Below are 15,032 nucleotides of genomic sequence, written 5' to 3'. Positions count from 1 at the left end.
CTATTCATAAGAGATATAACAACGTTTTTATGGGTCAATTTAAAAAATGGCAAAACTATTTTTTTTTTAAATTTTAACATATAGCCTTATTGCACGTGCATGGTATTTTATAAAATATCAAAATATCCACTTTCTCCAACTGTAATTATTCCGTTTCTACGTTGTAATATATTTATGTTATGCATTTATCAGCTTTTAATTATTTTTTACCTGAAAAAGATACATCAACCCATGTCATAACTTTTTTCTTAATATCTCGAGACTCAACTAATTGGTTCAAGTTTTTATAACTTTATACAATCTTACTATTTTCAAAATAACCTAATTGAATTTGAATTTTAAAATAACCAAATTGAATTTCAAAATAACAAAATTATTATTTTTCAGAATTTTAAAATCGCAACGATAGATTTTGTATTGAAATAATCTTAATTGAATTTCAAAACTAAAAAGTATCAACTTGTTCACCATCTTTATCTCAAAATAACATTAATAGTTTGAATATAAAGATAACTAAATTATTATTTTAAAACTAGGAGAAAGTCTACATTAAAAAATATCAACTTGTTTGCACACAAGCACATGTGCACACCCACCCACACATGCACACGCACAAAATGTGCATACACGCAAACATGTACGCACACATGTGCACACACACATGTGCACACACACATGTACGCACGTGTACACACACGTACACACGCGCGACAGCCACACACGAACATACGCACAAACGCACACACATACACGCACATGCGCATGCGCACGCACCCACACAAACTCACACACGCACAAAGATGTGTAAATGAATTAAAATTAAAAACAATTACACTAATTGTGTTTATAAAGACTTTTAAACCATGTTTATTTGACTTAAGAACATTAATTAAATTATAATTTCTATCACTATTGGTTTTAAAATGTCATTAGTGTATTTATTTCAATATAATGCGGTCTTATCCAATTTTACCAACAAAAAAACAAGTCGAATATGGACTAGTAGAATTCACACTCTTTGTCATAAGAGATATAACAACATTTTTATGGATCATTTTGAAAAATGACAAACTACTTTTTCTTTTGAATTTTAGCAAATAGTATTTTTTGCACGTGCACGGTATTTTATAAAATACCAAAATATCCACATTCTTCAACTGTAATTATTTTGTTTCTACGTTGTAATTAATTTATGTTGTGTATTTATCCGCCTTTTAATTATTTTTTACTTGAAAAAGATACATCAATCCATATTGCCACATCAATCCATACCAAAACGTTCCTAAGAAAGGATCATCTCACCCATAACTTTAAATTCTTCAAACACAATGCAATTAACTTAAAGCAGAACAAAACAAAACAAGAAATCTAACCAACAATAACAAAAAAAATAAACCTTAAGCCTTGATCCTTGCAGTCCATTGGGAGGTTTCAGAACGGGACATGATCGAGAACAATCGATTCCGAGCTGCAGGTTTCGACATCGACAATGAATTTCCAAGTAAATGAAAATTTTGGAAATGGGTAGTGAAGAAAAATAAGGTTGAGAGGATTTTGTTTGGTGAGTGGGAAAAACTCTAGCCAGTGGAAAGAGAATGGAAGAAATGGGGTTTAGTTTACACAGATTTTTCTTAATGATTGTTGGAAGAACAAAGAGATTGTGAGAAGGTTTAACGGCAACGACAATGGCAGAATGTTAAATCCCCGAAAAGAACTAAATGGCCAATTGAGAGGAAGAAGGAAGAAAGAAATTCTCTTTCAAGCTAGGGAAAAGACAGAGGAATGGGAATTGAATTGTACGTTTGGTATGGCTATATGCAATTTTCTTGCTTCTTTATGGATATGTTGTACAAAGAGTAGAACGATGACATGGTTCACTTTGTTTCTTTCTTTACAAAGTAACCAATGACTTAAAAGAAAGACATTGAACAACAAATGACCAATAGAAAACAATATACTCAAGAAACAATAAAAAAAATGCAGAAATTAAAAATATAATTGGAAGTAGGAAAAAAATGGAAGGAAGAAAAATACCCCAAAAGTTCTAAATGCAATACGATCATAACAAACATGTCTCACTGTGAACAAATCGAACAAGCTCTATAACGAATTTTGTAGTGGGATTCCGACTCATAGAAGCCGGCTCCAGGCTTGCACAACGAATGACCAATACAAAATAAGATCCAGTAAAAAGAAAGGCCCAACTCTAAAGTGAAATTAGAAGACACACACGTCCTATATTAAGGTAGAGTCAAGGTAATTTAGAAAAATTCATTACCGGACAACTACCTCAAAATTACCCGAACTTATAAACTATACAATTATTTTTTCCTGATGTTCCAAAACACTTGCCAACTGAAATTTTCTTTTGAAAAATATGCAATGGGTTTCTTGAAATTGAATGCTCAATCCAGAAATTGAAAATGAAATTGGAAGTAGAAAAAAAATGGAAGGAAGAAAAATACCCCAACAGTTATAAATGCAATGTGAACATAACAAGTTGTATCATCATGAACAAATTGAACAATCCCCAAAACAGATTTTGCAATGGGATTTCTGACTCCAACAAATTGCATCCATGTTGACCAAAAACTTTCCGAACAAAGGATTCAGCTTCCCATCAACATGCATCACAAACCTATAACTTTAAATTCTTCAAAAGCAATGGAATTAAATCAAGGCAGAAAAAAAACACAACAAGAATTCTAACCAACGATAACAAAAAAATCCACCTTAACCCTTAATCATTGTCGTCCAATGGGAGGTTCAACATTGGACATGATTGAGAAACTATTGGTTCCCAGCCGCAAGTTTCGGCATCGACAAAGATTCTCCGAGGGAAATGAAGATTTTTTGGAAAATTGGTAGTGAAAGAAAAATAAGGTTGAAAGAATTTTGTTTGGGGAGTTGACAAAATTGTAAACCGAACCCCATGTGTTTCATTTTTCTCCTCATCGGCCAGAATTTTGTCAACTCCCCAAACAAAATCCTGGCCGATGAGGAGAAAAATGAAACACATGGGGTTCGGTTTACAATGATTTTTCTTAATGATTGTTGGAAGAACAAAGAGATTTAAGGGTAACAAAAAGAATGGAAGAATGTTAAATCCCAAAAGACTAAATGGCCAATTGAATGCTTAAGGAAGTTTGATTTGCCTGTTTTAGCAGTTTTTTTGCTTTTTTATGTAAATGTTGTAGAAAGAGTAGAACAAGGACATAATTCACTTTTTTTTCTCTTTACAAAGTAACCAATGACTTAAAAGAAAGACATTGCACACTAAATGCCCATTAGAAAACAATATACATCGAAAAGAATAAAAAATATGCAAAAATTCAAAATGAAAGTGCAAGCAGAACAAAACGGACTTGATTCACCATGAACAGATAGAACAAGCTCCAAAACGGATTTTGAGTAGAATTTCGTCTCAGATTTGCAGTCTCCAGGTTTTCCAAAACGTTCCTAAGAAAGAATCAGCACAACCCACCAACTTTAAATTCTTCAAAAACAATGAAATTAACTCAAAGCAGAAAAAAAAAGACAAAAACTCTAACCAACGATAACAAAAAAATAAACCTTAACCTTTGATCCTTGCAATCCATTTGGGGGTTCAGCACTGGACTTGATCGAGAACAATCAGCTCCCAGCCGCAGGTTTCTGCATGGACGATGATTTTTCGAGGAGGGAAATCAAATTTTTGGAAATGGGTAGTAAAGAAAAATAAGGTTGAAAAGATTTTGTTTGGAGAGTGGGCAAAATTCTAGCTGGTGAGGAGAAAAGAAAAGACATGGGGTTCAGATTCGAGGGATTTTTCTTAATGATTGTTGGAAGAACAAAGAGATTGTGAGGAGATTTAAGGGTATCGCCACGAATGGCAAAATGTTAAATCACAAAAGACTAGTTTTCTTGCTTCTTTATGGAAATGTTGTAGAAAGAGTAGAACGATGACATGGTTCACTTTGTTTTTCTATTTACAAAATAACCATTGACTTAAAAGGAAAGAATTTGCACCACAAATGACCATTAGAAAACAATATACATAAGAAAGAATAAAAAATACGCAGAAATTGAAAATGAAATTGAAAGTTGAAAATAAACGGAAGGAAGAAAAATACTCCAAAAGTTCCAAATGCATTACGATCAAGAGAAATTTGTATCAACATGAACTGATCAAATAAGCTCCAAAATGATTTTGCAGTGGGATTCCGACTCAGATAAGCAGTCTCCAGTCTTGCCAAAACGTTCCTAACAAAGGATCATCACACCCATAACTTTAAATTCTTAAATAACAATGGAATTGACTCAAAGCAGAAGAAAACGAAAGAAAAACTCTAACCAACGATAAGAAGAAAATAAACCTTCACCCTTGATCCTTCCAATCCATTTGGGGGTTCAACACTGGACATGATCGAGAACAATCAGTTTCCAGCTGCAGGTTTAGGCATGGACGAATATCTTCCAAGAAGGGAAACGAATTTTAGCGAAGTTTGATCTACCTGTTAGCAGTGTTCTTGTTTTTGTACGGAAATGTTGTAGAAAGAGTAGAACGATGAAATAAATCACTTTGTTTTTCTCTTTACAAAGTAACCAATGACTTAAGAAGAAGACATTGCACAACAAATGACCAATAGAAAATGATACGCAATAGAAAAGAATAAAAAAGAAAACAATATGCATTTTTGTTTTCAAATTCTTGGTCAAATCGCAATTCAGAAATGAAATTTGGTTCATTATCGACGATAATATGGTGAACTAAATAACATAAGTTTCAGAGTCATGGGAGAATAATAGCCTTGCTAATTGCTCAAACTCTGAATGTGAAGGCTTTTCCCATGTGAAGGAACCCAAAGAACAAGCCAAAGCAGCATGCTTCTTCCCAATGCAAGAACATTCAGTGTATCTTCTGATTATGTCCTGAATGCAGTAGGAAAAATGATATGAAGTTGTAATTCAAGCTAAGGTTTTGTTGCATAAACCAAAAACTTAGATGGATAAAACACAAAAATGCATCATGTTCCTACCTTATGCCTACTACATTGCTAACAATACACTTACTGCACTCTCAGAGAAGGAACCAGAAATGGTTCTTGATGATCTGTTAAAATCTTTTGATGAAAATGTAATTAGTGCAAAGAGCGTTGATGATTCTAAAACAGAGGCACCTCATGCTAACTCGGATGTGCAATGCTTCTCTGAAGATGAAAAAGTAAATGAAGTTTCGAAAGATGATGATTTTGTGGAGATTTCTGCTGAGGAAATCAATGAATCTGACAAATCTTCTCTGCCTACTGAAGACTTGGATGTTACTGAAGTTCACAAATCGAGCATTGCAGAAGAATTTGGTATGGAATTTGAATCTCAACAAAATGAGTCTACCTGTGAATTGGAACATAAAATTGAAGAAGATGTTGAAGAAGAAAACACACGTGAATAACTCTGCTGAAGAACTGTCTCTTCCCCACGAAAATGTGGAAGAAGAAACTGAAGTTGATGGAGATGATGCCTTGAGCAGTGATGAAGAATCTTTGGAAGTGAAAGACGATCAAGATGAAAATGATCAGATCCCACAACCGGAAATGTAGCATCAGATGCTGACATTGAAGGAGACAAGAAGGAAACAAAAATGGAGAAAAGTTCCGTTCAAGCTGAAGAAGATGATACAATTATCAATAAGTCCACGGAGGAGTTCCTCGAGAATGTTTCTGATGATTTGGTTGATGTCAAGATCCAATGGAAAATGGAAGAAGAAACTCTTCCTAAAGACATAATTGTCGAAGCTATCGACTCACAACCAGAAATCCCAAATGCCATTGTTCAATGTGAGGAAGCTTTGGTGGAAATCACTATCACATCCTCCAACAACAATGCAGTTCAATCATTGGCAAACCAATTCCCTAGGCCAACAATAGAAGCCAAATCTCCCGTTGAAGAACAAACCATTAGTTTGCTAATGGACAACCCAGATGCTGAGGAAGAAGAAGCTGAAAAAGAACAGAACAAAGCAAAGTTCATTCAGTTAGTGGTGAGAGAATGATAATACTAGCCTAAGGCAGCTGAGGAAGTTGTTCAAGGAAAAACTCCAACTTAACCATAAGAAGATGGAAAATAATAACATCAACACAAAAGTTGTTGGAGGTGGCGTGAAAGTGAGAACTGCTTTACAACCAGTGCCGGAAAACAGAATGACCGTGCATTAAAAGTCTAGAAAGAGAGAGCATTGTGCATGGTTCAAACTGTGGTTTGCCTCATGTTATTGATTTTGTGTTTGTTTTATTCTTTCCATGATGTATTTTGGGAGGAGGGAAAAATGAGGTATATATATGTATACGTGTAAACAAAATCTTGTAATATTGTGTTATCTTATTAACTATGTTGTGAAGTTTATGTAACATTTCACTTGATTGTACTTTTTTTTAAAATAGGACTTTTTTTTCATAATTTTTCAAACACAACTAATATCTACTTGGACTCCTTGTACTCCTTGTAAACGGAGTGTATTCTTGATTAACTTAAACACTTAAATTTTTTTACCACACATATCAATTACTAAAATTTCATAATATCAAAATTCAACATATCCATAAGTTAAAAAACATATTTTGTAATAATACTCGAAATTTGGGATGGGTAGTCTGGGTTGTTAGTGTTGTTAGTGTTGTCAGTGTTAGAATACCCCTAGTGGTTTGTGTCAAAAATGTCTCCTTTTAAAAGTTGAAAGATGCCCTTAAACTTTCGAAAACGGTTCAAAAATACCATTGTCTTTGGTTTTAGATGAAAGTCGCTAAAGTTTTGTTTAAAAAATAATCATCAACTATTGAAAAGTTCTGTTTAAAAAATATTGATGAATTATTGAAAGTTCCATAAATATCCTTTTAAGCTTAAAAAAAATTCAAAAAAATGTTCATCAATCCAATTCATACACCTATTTCTTTACACTTATAATAAAAAGCCCATAGAAAGTAGAGAACTTGTGTAGAGAACTTTTCACTTTTGCCTGAAGCTACAATAGCCCGTAGAAAGTAGGAGAGTTAAGCTTGTTAGGTTAGAATGCGTCGGGTTCGTTTGGGATCAAAACTTGCATCAGAACTCTTCACTCACGGTCGAAGCTACAATAGCTGGTAGAAAGTAGGAGAGGTAAGCCTATTAAGTCATAATGCATTGGGTTCTTTCAGGATCAAACTTTCGTAGGAAACTCTTCACTCTCGACCGAAGCCACAATAACTTGTAGAAAGTAGGAAAGATAAGTTGGTCAGGTCGAAATGCGTTGGGTTCCTTCTGTATTAGTATTTGCGTAGGGAACTCTTCACTCTTGGTGAAAGCAACAATTTCCTATAGAAAGAAGGTGAGTTGAAGCGACTAAATCATAATGCGATGGGTTCCTTCGGGATCAATACTTGCGTAGGGAACTCTTAACTCTTGGTGGAAGCAAAAATAGCCCGTAGAAAGTCGAAGATTTAAGCCAATTAGTTTAGAATGTGTCAAGTTCCTTCGGGTTCAAAATTTTTGTAGGGAACTCTTCACTCTTGGTCGAAGCAACAATGGCCGGTTGAAAGTAGAAGAGTTAAGCCAGTTAGGTCAGAATGCATGTTTGGTTCTTTAGATATCCGAACTTGCACAAGGAAATCTTTGGGATCAGAACTTGTGTCGGGAACTCTTGACTCTCGATTGAAGCCACAATAGCTCGTAGAAAGTAGGAGAATTAAGCCGGTTAGGTTAAAATGCATCGGGTTCTTTGGGATCATAACTTCTTCGACAACTCTTCACTCTCGGCCGAAGCCACAATAGCCCGTAGAAAGTACGGGAGTTAAGCCATTTATGTTAGAATGCATTGGGTTCCTCGAGAATCAGAACTTGCGTAGGAAACTCTTAACTCTTAGTCAAAGCAACAATAACGCATAGAAAGTCGGGGAGTTAAGCCGGTTAGGTCGGTATGCATCGGTTTCTTCGGAATCAAAATTTGCTTAGGGAACTCTTCACTTTTGGCTGAAGCAACAATAGCCCGTAGAAAGTAGGAGAGTTAAGCTGGTTAGGTCGGAATGCGTCGGGTTCACTTGGTATCAAAATTTTCGTAGGGAACTCTTCCCTCCTGGCCAAAGAAATAATTTCATATAGAAAGTAGGAGAGTTAAAGCGGTTAGATCAGAATGTGTCGGGTTCCTTCGGGATCCATACTTGCTTAAGGAACCCTTAACTCTTGGCTGAAGCAAAAAGAGCCTGTACAAAGTCGGATAGTTAAGCCAATTAGGTCAGAAATGCGTCGATTTCCTTCAGGATCAAAATTTTCGTAGGGAACTCTTCACTCTTGGCTGAATCTTCAATAACCCGTTGGAAGTAAAAGAGTTAAGCCAGTTAGGTGAGAATGTATGTATACGTGTAAACAAAATCTTGTAATATTGTGTTATCTTATTAACTATGTTGTGAAGTTTATGTAACATTTCACTTGATTGTACTTTTTTTTAAAATAGGACATTTTTTTCATAATTTTTCAAACACAACTAATATCTACTTGGACTCATTGTACTCTTTGTAAATGGAGTGTATTCTTGATTAACTTAAACACTTAAATTTTTTTACCACACATATCAATTACTAAAATTTCATAATATCAAAATTCAACATATCCATAAGTTAAAAAACATATTTTGTAATAATACTCGAAATTTGGGATGGGTAGTCTGGGTTGTTAGTGTTGTCAGTGTTAGAATACCCCTAGTGGTTTGTGTCAAAAAAGTCTCCTTTTAAAAGTTGAAAGATGCCCTTAAACTTTCGAAAACGGTTCAAAAATACCATTGTCTTTGGTTTTAGATGAAAGTCGCTAAAGTTTTGTTTAAAAAATAATCATCAACTATTGAAAAGTTCTGTTTAAAAAATATTGATGAATTATTGAAAGTTCCATAAATATCCTTTTAAGCTTAAAAAAATTCAAAAATATGTTCACCAATCCAATTCATACACCTATTTCTTTACACTTATAATAAAAAGCCCATAGAAAGTAGAGAACTTTTCACTCTTGCCTGAAGCTACAATAGCCCGTAGAAAGTAGGAGAGTTAAGCTTGTTAGGTTAGAATGCGTCGGGTTCGTTTGGGATCAAAACTTGCATCAGAACTCTTCACTCACGGTCGAAGCTACAATAGCTGGTAGAAAGTAGGAGAGGTAAGCCTATTAAGTCATAATGCATTGGGTTCTTTCAGGATCAAACTTTCGTAGGAAACTCTTCACTCTCAACCGAAGCCACAATAACTTGTAGAAAGTAGGAAAGATAAGTTGGTCAGGTCAAAATGCGTTGGGTTCCTTCCGTATTAGTATTTGCGTAGGGAACTCTTCACTCTTGGTGAAAGCAACAATTTCCTGTAGAAAGAAGGTGAGTTGAAGCGATTAGATCATAATGCGATGGGTTCCTTCGGGATCAATACTTGCGTAGGGAACTCTTAACTCTTGGTGGAAGCAAAAATAGCCCGTAGAAAGTCGAAGATTTAAGCCAATTAGTTTAGAATGTGTCGAGTTCCTTCGGGTTCAAAATTTTCGTAGGGAACTCTTCACTCTTGGTCGAAGCAACAATGGCCGGTTGAAAGTAGAAGAGTTAAGCCAGTTAGGTCAGAATGCATGTTTGGTTCTTTAGATATCCGAACTTGCACAGGGAAATCTTCACTCATGGTCGAAGCAACAATAACCTGTAGAAAGTAGGAGAGTTAAGCTGGTTAGGTCAGAATGTGTTGGCTTTCTTTGGGATCAGAACTTGTGTCGGGAACTCTTCACTCTCGATTGAAGCCACAATAGCTCGTAGAAAGTAGGAGAGTTAAGCCAGTTAGGTCAAAATGCATTTGGTTCCTTCGATATTAGAACTTGCATAGGGAACTCTTAACTCTTGGTCGAAGCAACAATAGCCCATAAAAAGGTTGAGAGTTAAGCCGGTTAGGTCGGAATGCGTCGGGTTCCTTCAAGATCAAAATTTGCGTAGGGAATGCTTTCTTGGCCGAAGCAACAATAACTTGTAGAAAGTAGGAGAGTTAAGCTGGTTAGGTCAAAATGTGTCAGGTTCCTTCAATATCAGAATTTCCATAGGGAACTCTTCCCTCTTGGCCGAAGCAATACTATAGAAAGTAGGAGAGTTAAAGTGGTTAAATCATAATTCATTGGGTTCCATCGGGACCAATACTTTCGTAGGGAACTCTTAACTCTTGGTGGAAGCAAAAATAGCCTGTAGAAAGTAAGAGAATTAAGACGGTTAGGTCAGAATGCATCGAGTTCCTTTGAAATCAGAATTTTCGTAGGGAACTCTTTACTATTGGCCGAAGCAACAATAGCTCGTTGGAAGTAGAAAAGTTAAGCCAGTTGGGTCAGAATGCATTTGGTTCTTTCGATATCAGAACTTGCATAGGAAAATCTTCACTCATGGTGAAAGCAATAATAGCTCGTAGAAAGTAATAGAGTTAAGCTGGTTAGGTTAGAATGCATCGAGTTCCTTTGGTATCATAACTTGTGTCAGGAACTCTTCCCTCTTAGCTGAAGCCACAATAGCCCATAGAAAGTATGAGAGCTAAGCAAAATAGGTTAAAATGCGTCGGGTTCCTTCCAGATCAGAACTTGTGTTGGGAACTTTTCACCCTCGGTTGAAGCCACAATAGACCATAGAAAGTAGGAGAGTTAAGCCGAATAGGTTAAAATGCATCTAGTTCCCTCGAGATCAGTACTTTCATCAACAACTCTTCACTCTCGACTAAACCCACAATAGCCCGTAGAAAGTAGGAGAGTTAAATCGGTTAGGTCAGAATGCGTCGGGTTCCTTTAGATTCAGAACTTGCTTAGAGAACTCTTCACTCTTTGGTCGAAGCCACAATAGCCCGTAGAAAGTAGGGGAGTTAAGACGGTTGGGTCAGAATGCATCGGGTTCCTTCAGAATAAGAACTTGCATATAGAACTCTTAACTCTTGGTCGAGGCAACAATAGGTCGTTGGAAGTAGAAGAGTTAAGCTAGTTCGGTCAAAATGCATTCGGTTCTTTCGATATTAGAACTTGCGTAGGAAAATCTTCACTCATGGTCGAAGCAACAATAGCCCATAAAAAGTAGAAGAGTTAAGCATATTAGGTCAGAATGTATAGAGTTCCTTTGAGATCAGAACTTGTGTCCGGAACTCTTCACTCACGGCCGAAGCCACAATAGCCCATAAAAAGTAAGAGAGTTAAGCCGATCAGGTTAGAATGCGTCTGGTTCCTTCGTGATCAGAACTTGTTGGTGAACTCTTCACTCTCGACCAAGCAACAATAGCCTGTAGAATGTAGGAGAATTAAGTCGGATAGCTCAGAGTGCGTAGGGTTCCGTCCGGATCAAAACTTTCATAATGAAATCTTCACTTATGGTTGAAGCAACAATAACATGTAGAAAGTAGGAGAGTTAAGCCGATTAGGTTAGAATGCGTCGAGTTGCTTTGGGATTAGAACTTGTGTGAGGAACTCTTCACTCTCGGCCGAAGCCACAATAGCCCGTAGAAAGTAAAAGAGTTAAGCTGGTTTGATTAAAATGAATCGGGTTCTTTTAGAATCAGAACTTGTTCGTGAACTCTTCACTCTCGGCTGAACCTACAGTAGCCCGTAAAATGTAGGAGAGTTAAGCCGAAAAGCTCAAAGTGTGTCAGGTTCCTTCCGAATCAGAACTTTTATCGGGAACTCTTCACTCTCGGCTAAAGCCACAATACCCCATAGAAAGTACGAGAGTTAAGTCGGTTAGGCAAAAATGCATCGGGTTCCTTCGTGATCAAAACTAGCGTAGAGAACTTTTCACTCTTTGGTCGAAGCCATAATAACCCGTAGCATGTAGGAGAGTTAAGCTGGTTAGTTCAGAATGTGTTGGGTTCCTTCGAGATCAGAACTTGTGTGGAGAACTCTTCAATCTTTGTCGAAGCCATAATAACCCATAGAAAGTAGGAGAGTTAAATCGATTAGGTCAGAGTGCATCGGGTTCCTTCGAGACATGAACGTGCATTAGGTACTCTTCACTCTTGGATGAAGCAATAACAGCCCATAGAAAGTTAGAGAGATAAGTCGATTAGGTCGCAATGCATCGGGTTCCTACGGGATCAAAACTTGCGTAGGGAACTTTTCACTTTTGGTTGTAGTAACTATAGCCGGTAGAAAGTAGGAGAGTTAAGCGGGTTAGGTCAAAATCCATCGGGTTCCTTTGAGTTCAGAACTTGCGTAAAGAACTTTTCACTTCGCCGAAGCCACAATAGGCCGTAGAAAGTAGGAAAGTCAAGCCGGTTAGGTCAGAATGCATCGGGTTCCTAAATTGCATAAGGAACTCTTCACTCTTGGTTGAAGCAACAATAGCCTGTAGAAAGTTGGATAGTTAAGCTAGTTAGGTCAGAATACGTCAGGTTCCTTCAGAATCAAAGCTTGCGTAGAGAACTCTTCACTCTTGGCTGAAGCAACAATAACCGGTAGAAAGTAGGAGAGTTAAGCTGGTTAGGTTGGAATGTATCAAGTTCTTTACGTATCAGAATTCACATAGGGAACTTTTTACTCTTGGCCAAAGCATCAATTTCTGTAGAAAGTAGGAGAGTTAAAGTGGTTAGGTCAGAATGCGTCGGGTTCCTTCGGGATCGATAGTTGTATAGGTAACTCTTCACTCTTGGCCGAAGCAACAATAGCTAGTTGAAAGTAGAAGAGTTAAGCCAATTAGGTCAGAATGCGTTGGGTTCCTTCGATATCAGAACTTGCGTAGGAAAATATTCACTCACGGCCGAAGCAACAATAGCCTGTAGAATGTAGGAGAGTTAAGCCGATTAGGTCAAAATTCGTTGGGTTCTACGGTATTCAACTTTTCCTTCCTTACACTTCTTTTTTTCTTGTTCATTTTATTGATATAATTTTTACCACAACTCATCAGATAGGAATTGATAACCATTTTCTTTTTTAGAACTGTTTTCTTTTTATTTTAAAAATTAAACATATATACAATGCTTGCACTTTTAAGATTAGTGGCGATTTAAGAAGAATGATGATGGTTCATTCGTGACTTTCATTTGTGGTTCTAGGCCTCTAAAATTTTTTTCAATTACAATACTATGACGTCAAATAACTGTCGCGAAAAGTATTATCCGAAAAGTTTCGCCTTTTCCCGCGCGTTTTTTTTCCTTTTGTGATAATTTTTTTTCCTCCCTCCATTTTGTGATATAAACAACTGTCGTAGTAGATAATTTTTGTTGTAGTGTTACTACATTTGGAACTTGACAAAAACCTGTTTGCTAGATGATCCCTTATATGACTCAATTTCTTTTTCCTAGTGTTTTTATTCACTTATAAAGTCATTTCAAACACAATACTATACATTTGATTTGTGAACTTTAGTCACTATGGTTTCTTTACCTATGCATTGCCAAATCAAGCACTATACCATAAAACTTCTAGGACTAACTTATGAATTGATCAATTAAAATGACATGATTTGCACTATAGACGCCTTTTGCACACCACTTAGGTTGGTTTAGCACTATAGTTCTTGTCTTATTTACCATTTTTGGTCGTTAATTCCTTCTTTGTTTTTCAATTTTTGGTAGTTTATGAGTTAAGAAAGCTCACACTTAAGCATTGTTTGATAGTCTTTACAGCCTAAGCACCTCTTGGACACTACATAGGTTGGTTGGCACTATAGTTGATGCACTTGCACACTTGGTTTCCATTTAAGGTCCTTAAGTCCTTTTTGGTCACTTTTTGGTAGGTTATGTGTTGGAAATTGATAAGAAACCCCTAGGCATTGGATCTAAGAATCATGTTAAACAACAAGACTCAAAGAACACAACCCCACTAGCCGCAAAACCAATTTGATTTCAACCCCTAAGATAGGCTACATACAAATTGCTTAGATGATCTAAGAAACCAAGGATCGAACAAAATTAGAAACTCCCATCAATCCTTAATCTTCAAAACACTCCACAAGTAAGGTAGATCAATTCTCACTTGAATGCTTCAAATGTTTGTGCATTCTATCACAACAGACAAGAACAAAATTCTACATTCTAGAATTTTCAGATTTCTTTCATCCCAAATTCTTCTTTTTAAATGTGGAAAAATTACAACCCTATTTATACTAATTAAAATATGAAATGAAAGGTCAAAACATTTAATTTGATAACCTTTCAACTAACATAATAACTAAAAACACATAAACATTATTTCTTAAACATTTAAATTTATGACTTTTGAGTTGCCCAAAATAACTCTTCAACTTCCAAGCATTGCATCTACTCAACTTCTTCATTTGATTCAATCATGATTTCTTGATCCATATCAGGAATGCTCACAGTTAAACATTCTTGGTTTGTCTTTAAACCTTAGGCACCTTTTGGACACTACTTGGGTTGGTCTGGCACTATAGTTGTTGCTTTTGTGCACTTATTTTCATTTTGGGTCGTTAAGTCCTTTTTTCTGACATTTTGGTAGATTTTGAGTTGAGAAAGCTCACACTTAAGCATTCTTTGGTTGTGTTTATATAATAGGCACGTTTTTTAAACTACTTAGGTTTGTTTGGCACTATAATTATTGCACATGCGCACTTGGTTGCCATTTCGGGTCGTTAAGTTATTTTTTCAGATATTTTGGTAGGATATGAGTCGACAAAGCTCACACTTACAAGTTCTTGGGTTGCATTTACAGCTTAGGCACTTTTTGGACACTACTTAGGTATGTTTCGCACTATAGTTGTTTCACTTAGGCACTTGGTTGCCAATTGGGGTCGTTAAGTCTTTTTTTTTTTTACATTTTTGTTTGTTATGAGTCGAGAAAGCTCACACTTAAATATTATTTGGTTGCGTTTATAGCTTACGCAACTTTTGGATACTACTTAGGTATGTTTGACATTTTATTTGTTGCTCTTGGGCACATGCTTGCCATTTCGAGTCGTTAAATCATTTTTTCTGACTTATCGGTAGGTTATGAGTCGGGAAAGCTCACACTTAAGCATTCTTTGGTTGTCTTTAAACCTTAGTCACCTTTTAGACACTAATTAGGTTGTTTTAACAGCATATTTGTTTAACTTACGC

At 36.1% G+C, this 15,032-nt stretch overlaps 1 long non-coding RNA gene across 1 annotated transcript; it reads right to left on the bottom strand.

Annotated features, from left to right (window-relative positions):
- Positions 1-3,101: 3,101 nt before the first annotated feature.
- LOC116405422 lies at positions 3,102-4,259 on the bottom strand. Its single transcript, XR_004218555.1, has 3 exons — positions 4,113-4,259; positions 3,580-3,654; positions 3,102-3,459 (listed from the first exon to the last, which is right to left on the bottom strand). It is a non-coding gene; the product is annotated as an uncharacterized LOC116405422 (long non-coding RNA).
- Between the last annotated feature and the right edge of the window lie 10,773 nt (positions 4,260-15,032).

Source organism: Cucumis sativus, unplaced genomic scaffold (assembly GCF_000004075.3).
Source record: "Cucumis sativus cultivar 9930 unplaced genomic scaffold, Cucumber_9930_V3 scaffold100, whole genome shotgun sequence".
Lineage (NCBI taxonomy): Eukaryota > Viridiplantae > Streptophyta > Magnoliopsida > Cucurbitales > Cucurbitaceae > Cucumis > Cucumis sativus.
Note: the sequence above shows the minus strand (reverse complement) of the source record. Positions and strands in the feature narration are given on the sequence as shown.